Raw genomic sequence first — 7,421 nt, 5'->3', positions numbered from 1 at the left:
TCTTATCTTTTTTTAATGCTTCCTGGATCATTCAATATGCTGCCAATATCATCCTTAAGTATTGCAATTCAAGGCTTGAACTTGTTCTTCATTCTTTCTGCTTACAAAATGCCAAACGAGTTCAGCCCTTTTGATTTCCTGACTCCAGCTCCTTGCACATTTCCTTATAACACTTTGCTTTGTTTTCCCAAGCTGCCCTTTGAAATCTTCTGTTTAACTCCTTAACCTCCTGATTTCTTCTCTTTGCGTTGGCTTCTCGGTGCTCCAGTGCAACATTCAGAGTCTCTGCTGACATCCATCTCAGTCTTTTCTTCCTCCTCTGTCTTAGCAATGACCTATAGCTTTCTTTAGTGTTTAAGGCCTTAAACCTGTTCCTGAGATGATTTTTAAATTCAGGTGAGATAGACTCAAGGTCAACTTTTGTTTTTTGTGGATTTAATTTTCTTACCTTAAGTTTGAACTTGCATAGGAGTAGTTGATGATCTCCTCCACAGTCAGCACCTGGCCTGATTTTCACAGCTGATATTGAGCTTCTCCAGCACTTCTTTCCACAGAAATAGTTGACCTGATTCCTGTATGTACCACCAAGTGAAGTCCACATGTACAGTCACCATTTATGTTTCTTATAAAAAAACATTTGCAACATAGTCAGCCTCCAATTCCTTGTGTCTACAAATAATACTTCTAACATCCACATGCGTCTTTCTGAGAATGTCCATGGAATACATACAAAAGAGCAGGTTTTCTAAGCATTATATCTGAGTACTGTCAGATTGTTCTCCAGAAAAACAGTCTCATTCTATTTTCCTACCAGCAATGGATAAAATTACTATAATCTCTCATTCCTGCCAACATCACATTATCCAGTTTTCTAAATTTTTGTCAGTCTAAGAGGTATACAATGCTATCTTGTTTTAATTTGAATATTTCTTGTAACCTGTTTGAATATCTGAATGATTAAGTTTGAACATTTTATTCATATGCTTAGTCTTTTGGGTTTATTATTCTGTAAATAGTCTGTTTTAATTCTTTTTTTTTGGTGTAGTTTTTTTTCTAATTATTATTAAATTTTATTAGTTTCAATGAACATTCACAGGGATTCTGGGCTTTCACTCCTTCATTGCCGCACCATTCTCTCCACCCTCCTCCCCAGTTTGTTCTTCTTCCCCGCCATCCGAATGTCTGTTTTAATTGTCCAATTGCCACAGTGCTTGTCAAAGTCAGTTCTGATTAATCTTCTTTGTCGGTGTGTCCTTTGCCATTCCCTATCACTCCTCCCTGAGAGAGACTTCACCCTGAGTCATAAGGAAAAGGGGATGGCGTATTCTCTTAGCTACTTCCTGCTGAAAAGGGACGCTGTGGGTTTAAATAGTCTGTTTTAATTCTTGGCCCACCTTTCTACGGAGCTTATTGGGAGTTTTTTCCTTTATGTGCAAGAGTTCCTTGAATCTCCTAGAGTTTAACATGGTAGATTTTAAATACCAATTTTTTTATTCTTCTTCTAGCCTATTTATTATCTTTATTATTTTGTCCATGACATTCTTAATACATAAAAATATCACAAGTTTGGATTTAAACAAATTCATCAATTTTTTGCTTATTGCTGTTGTTGATTGCCTTCTAGTCAAGCACAAATCATAGCGACCCTATGAACAAAAGGCCTGAAGGCCCTCTACAACTATCGACATTTATCAAAATTCACAGAGTTTCCAGAGGCATGGTGTTTAGGCAGTGGATGCCACCCCTGCTTCCACACTACCAGTCATAGTATGTTATTGTTGTTCTGTGCCATTGAATCCCCTACGATGCATAATGACCCTATGTACATCAGCTCTGAATCCTTTCCTGTCCTGAGCCAGTCTCACTAATTCTGACACACCAACCTCCATTGCCCCAGTCACTGTATCAATCCATCTCATCCGGGGTCTCCCTCTCCTGCACTGTCCCTCCACCCTTCTGAGCATGATGTTCTTCTCCGAGGATCGATCTCTCCTGGCCATGTGCCCAAAGTAAGTGAGACGGAGCATCAAGATGCTAACCTCGGTGTTCCTCGCTCCTCCCAGTTGCCACACCTCCTCTCCTCCTCACCCGGCCTTGGTCTTCCCTGAAACGGCTGCCTCAGCTACCTCTGCAGTCTCTATGAGGTGGAAGAAAAGGAGGATGTGAAGACGGTGGAGCTGGAGGAGGAAATCCGGGGGGGGGCGGGGGGCGCCGGGTCCTCTTCGACAGTTACACGAATCTGGAACGGGTGGCTGATTACTGCGAGAGCAACTACATTCAGTCTGCAGATAAGCAGCGGGCCCTGGAAGAAACCAAAGCTTACACCACCCAGTCCTTAGCAAGTGTTGCCTATCTCATAAATACTTTGGACAACAATGTTCTGCAAATGCTGGATATCCAGGCATCCCAACTACGAAGAATGGAATCTTCAATCATATTTCACAAACAGTTGACATTCATAAAGAAAAAGTGGCAAGAAGAGAAACTGGTATTTTGACTACCAATACTACCAATACTTCAAGAACGCACAAAATTATTGCCCCAGCCAACCTTGAATGACCAGTTCGTTATCTTAGAAAACCTACTGATTATACAAATCTAGATGATATTGGACATGGAGTAAAGGTGAGTACACAGAATATGAAGATGGGTGGGCTGCCAAGTACAACACCTCCAACTCAGAAGCCCCCGAACCCCCCAATGTCAGGGAGAGGGACACTTGGGCGGCACTCCCCCTATCGCACACTGGAGCCAGTGTGTCCTCCAGTGGTATCAAATGATTACGTACCTACCCCAACCTGTAATATGGCTCCTTCGCAGCAGAGCCCTGTAAGGACAGCTTCTGTGAATCAAAGAAATGGAACTTACAGCAGCAGTGGAAGTAGTGGAGGAAGCCACCCAAGTAGTCGAAGCAGCAGTCGGGAGAACAGTGGAAGCCAGAGGGTTGGGGTTCCTATTGCTGTTCCTACCCATCTCCTCCCCGTGTTTTTCCAGGTCATCCTGTTCAGTTCTACAGCATGAACAGACCAGTCTCCCACCATACTCCTCCCACAACTGGGGGCTCCTTGCCTTATAGATGCCCTCCTTCCATAGCTTCACAAACGAGCCTTCAGAGTCAGATGAATGGAGGACCTTTTTATAGTCAGAATCCAGTATCTCTTGTTCCTCCTCCTCCCTCCATCCTACAGGTAACTCCTCTGTTACCTTTAATGGGATTTGTGGCCAGAGTCCAAGATAATATTTCAGATACTCCGCCTCCATCATCACCTGCAGAAGAACCAGTCTTTGATGAGTCTCCCCTCCCCCGCCTCCTCCAGAAGATTATGAAGAAGAGGAAGCAGCTGTAGTTGACTAGAAGACCCTCCATGGGCTCCAAGATCTTATTTAGAAAAGGTTGTGGCCATCTATGATTATACAAAAGACAAGGAAGATGAGTTGTCCTGTCAGGAAGGAGCCATCATTTATGTCATCAAGAAGAATGATGATGGTTGGTATGAAGGTGTTATGAATGGAGTGACTGGGCTCTTTCCTGGGAATTACGCTGAGTCAATCATGCATTACTATGAGTAAAGCTCAGCGGGGCTCTGCTTCTGCACAGGAATAGTCAGGTCTTCCCAGATTGTCAGAAGGCCTCAGGATTCCCCTTCCAGTGAACTGAAGGAAGGAAAAATGATAAAAATGGCTTATTTTTTGTTGTTGTTTATTCCCCAGTATTAATAAAAAACCAACAAGCTGAGTCAGAACAAATGGATCTTTCTGCCATCTTTTATAACTATGCTGAGCTGTCTGGAATGAAATAAAGTGACTCTGAACATTGCAGAGCTATAACAATATAACTATGTAGCTAAAACAAATCAGAGTAAAACTGATTCAGAACAAAAATCTGGGATTTTCCTCAGGAATACCGTACACACTTGGGATTCCTTCTCCTGCAGAGCCAGTGGCATTAAATGTTCTTTAATGTCTGTGCTAAGGGTTAACCTCAAAGGCCAGTGGGTCCTTGTCCCACATTTGATTTGTATGAGAAGGAGGGAGGGCCCCCATATTTAAAAAACATAAGTAAACATTTTTAGTTGTTTCAGGTGGCTTATTTTACCTTTAACCCTGTAAACTGTATATTCTGTGAGCACTTGAGTAAGCCAATGAGTTGATGTTGGGGGGGGAAAAAAAAATCCTAGCCTCCAAGAAGAGAATTGGTTTCACCCTCTCCAAGACAGACCTATTTGTTTTCTTGGCAGTCCATGGTATGTTCAAGACTCTTCTCCAGCACCACAATTCAAAGGCATCTATTCTTCTTCTGTCATCCTTAGTCATTGTCCAATTCTCTGAGGCATAACAAGTAATTAAGAAGACCATGACCTGGATTGGGCGCACCTTTGTATTCAGACTGACATCATTGCTCTGGAGAGGTCCATGAAAGCAGATTTTCCCAATGCAAATCATCTTTTAATTTCCTGACTGCTGGTGTTAAGTGTGTTGATTGTGGATCCAAGAAAGCTGTAATTGTTAACTACCTCAATCTCTTCTGCATCTATTACAGTGCTGCCAATTGGCCCAGTGGTGAGAATCTGTCTTCTTGATGTTGAGCTTCAATCAATATTGAAGACTACAGTCCTTGACCTTTTACAGCGAAGTCTTCTTCAGTTTCAGCAAGCAAGGTTGTGTCATCTGCATATCACAGGTTATTAATGAGTCTTCCTCCAATCCTGATGCCACACTCAGAATGATCTCTTCCTCAGAATGATCTATTCTGCACTATTTTTAAGATTTATTTGTCCTTGCCCACACCTAAGTCACAAAGACATTCTCTTATTAATTTACTAATCTTACTTTTCCCATTTAAATTTTCAGTCCCTCTCAAGTTTCTATATATAGTCGCTGTGTCAGTACATAAATAACTTTCTTAGCCATTTTCACGACTATAGAATAATCAACTGTTGCATAAACCTACCACAATTTATTTCTTCAGTCCAGTTTTATTAGACTCCACATAGCAGGTTAGCACATCCTTTCCCTTTTCATCTGTGGTGTCACCTTTATGCTATATAAATTTCTGTATGCTGAGCAGTGCCGCTGTGCTGATTTCAACTCACAACACCCAAGAGAGTAGAAGAGACCTGCCCCATACTTTCATAGACTGAAATCTTCATGGGATGAGATCATCAGGTGTTTTCTCTTGTATTGGCTAGTGGGATAGAACTCCTGACCTTTCAGTTAGCAACTGACAACTTAAGCATTACTTCAGAGTTGTTGTTGGTATGTGCCAGTGAATTATTAAGTGACTCATAGCTGACCCTCCACTGAGCTTTAGAGGCAGTTAATCACAGTGGAGGAGACTGCCTATCTTTCTTCCATGGAGCTGTTGGTGCATTCAAATCACATGCTTCTGGCTTGGTAGTGCAGCTCCTTATTGCTAGACCACCTGAGCTCCCTTTTACGTCACTGCAGTTTTTGTTGTTGTGTATATTATTGTTGACATGGAGTCAACTTATACCTGACCCTTGAGCAGGTTTTCAGAGGCAGGTAAATCATACAGCAGAAGACTGCTCATCTTTCTCCCATGGAGCAGTTGATGGATTAGAACAGTGTGCCTTCAGGATGGCAGTTCAGCTCCTTACAACTAGGCCACCAAGGTCTCTTCCCTGTGATATTTGTTGTTGTTAGGTGATACTGAGTTGAGTAAGACTCAGAGCGACCCTGTGAATACCACATCTGAACCTTGTCTTATCCTGTGCCATCCTCATCATCTCTGACACATCTGAGACCATTGCTGCTGTCACTGTGTCAATTCACTTGGTTGAGGGTTTTTTCTCCTTCATTGACCTGACCCTCTGCCCTTCCAAGGATGATATCCCTCTCCAAGGGATAGCCTCTCCTAGAAAAATGCCCAAAGAATGTGAGGTGAAGTTTCATCATCTTTGCCTCCAACTGACACTCTGGTTGTACTTCCTCCAAGACATATCTGTTTATCTTTTTGGCAGTCCACTGGATATTCAGTACTCTTCTCAACGCAACAACTCAAAGGCATCAATTCTTCTGTCATCCTTATTCACTGTCCAACTCTCTGATGCATAGCTGGTGACTGAGAAGACTGTGGCCTGAGTCAGACATACCTTTGTCTTCAAAGTGACATCACTGCTTTTCAGCACTTTGAAGAGGTCCCTGACTGTAAATGGACCTGGGATGAAAACACAAATCACTGTACCAAAAAAGAATTGGTCAATATTGGAAAATTTCAGGAAATTTCGTAGGAACGAGAGCTAATGGTAAAATGGAGGAAGAAGTTCAAGGGGCATTGAAGGTATTGACAAAAAATAAGGCCCAGGAATTGATGGGATGCCACTGACACATTTCAATGAACAAATGAAGCTCTGGACATGCTCACCAGTCTGAGCTAGGAAATTTAGAAGACAGCTACCTGGCAGACTGACTCGAAGAGACCTATTTGTATTCCTATTCCCAAGAAAGGTTATCCGATAGAATATGAAAATTATCAAACAATATTAAAATATCACATGCAAATAAAATATTGCTGAAGATCTTAAAAAACAGCTAGAATATACACAGACAAAGAACTGCAAGAAGTTCAAGTGGGGTTGAGAAAAGACTGTGGCACCAGGGATAACACTGTGGATGTTGGCTGGCTGAAAACAGAAAATACCAGAAGAATGTCTATGTGTGCCTTATTGACTATACAAAGGCACTACAGTGTGTAGGTCGTAACAAGTTATGGCTAACATTGAGAAGAATGGGAATCCACACTTAATTGTGCTCATGCGAAATCTATGCTGAAATTAAAAGAAGCTGTTGTCTGAACAGAGCAAAGGAGCACTGTATGGTTTAAAATCAGTAATGGCATGCACCAAGGATGTATCCTTTCTCTATACATACACAATCTGTATGTTGTTGTTGTTATGTGCCATTGAGTCGCTTACGACTCATAACAACCCTATGTACAAGAGCCCTAAGTGCTGTTCTATCCTGTGCCAACCTAGCTATCTCAAACGCATTCACTCCCACCACTCCACTCACAGAATCGATCCATCTCATCAAATGTCTTCCTCTCCTTTGACGCCCCTCCACCGTGCCAAACATGATGTCCCTCTCCAAGGACCAGTCCCTCCTTACAATATGTCCAAAGTATGTCAGACAAAGCTTCAGAATCCTTGACTCCAAGGAGCATTCTCGCTTCACCTTTTCCAGGACAAACCTGTTTGTTCTCCTAGCAGTCCATGGTATAGTCAATACTCTTCTCCAGCACCACAGCTCAAAGGCATCAATTCTTGAGAGGTGCCTCACAGCTGACCTTCCCAATGCAATTCATCTCTTGATTTTCTGTCTGCTGTTACCAAGAGAGTTAACTGTGGAGCCAAGTAAACTAAAACTGTAAAATATCTCAATCTCTTCACTATCCATACTGA

At 42.1% G+C, this 7,421-nt stretch overlaps 1 protein-coding gene and 1 pseudogene across 2 annotated transcripts in view; one reads left to right on the top strand and one right to left on the bottom strand.

The window, feature by feature from the left end:
• The window catches only part of LOC102875234, a 15,548-nt pseudogene extending 11,978 nt beyond the window's left edge, over positions 1-3,570 (top strand).
• ST3GAL3 (ST3 beta-galactoside alpha-2,3-sialyltransferase 3) overlaps positions 1-7,421 on the bottom strand; it is a 370,474-nt gene that overhangs the window by 314,095 nt on the left and 48,958 nt on the right. The gene's annotated exons all lie outside the window — the stretch shown is intronic.

This window comes from Elephantulus edwardii, unplaced genomic scaffold (assembly GCF_000299155.1).
Source record: "Elephantulus edwardii isolate Elephantulus edwardi_28Jun2011 unplaced genomic scaffold, EleEdw1.0 scaffold00049, whole genome shotgun sequence".
NCBI classification, from domain to species: domain Eukaryota; kingdom Metazoa; phylum Chordata; class Mammalia; order Macroscelidea; family Macroscelididae; genus Elephantulus; species Elephantulus edwardii.
The sequence above is the reverse complement of the archived record's forward strand: the minus strand, read 5'-3'. Positions and strand labels throughout refer to the sequence as shown.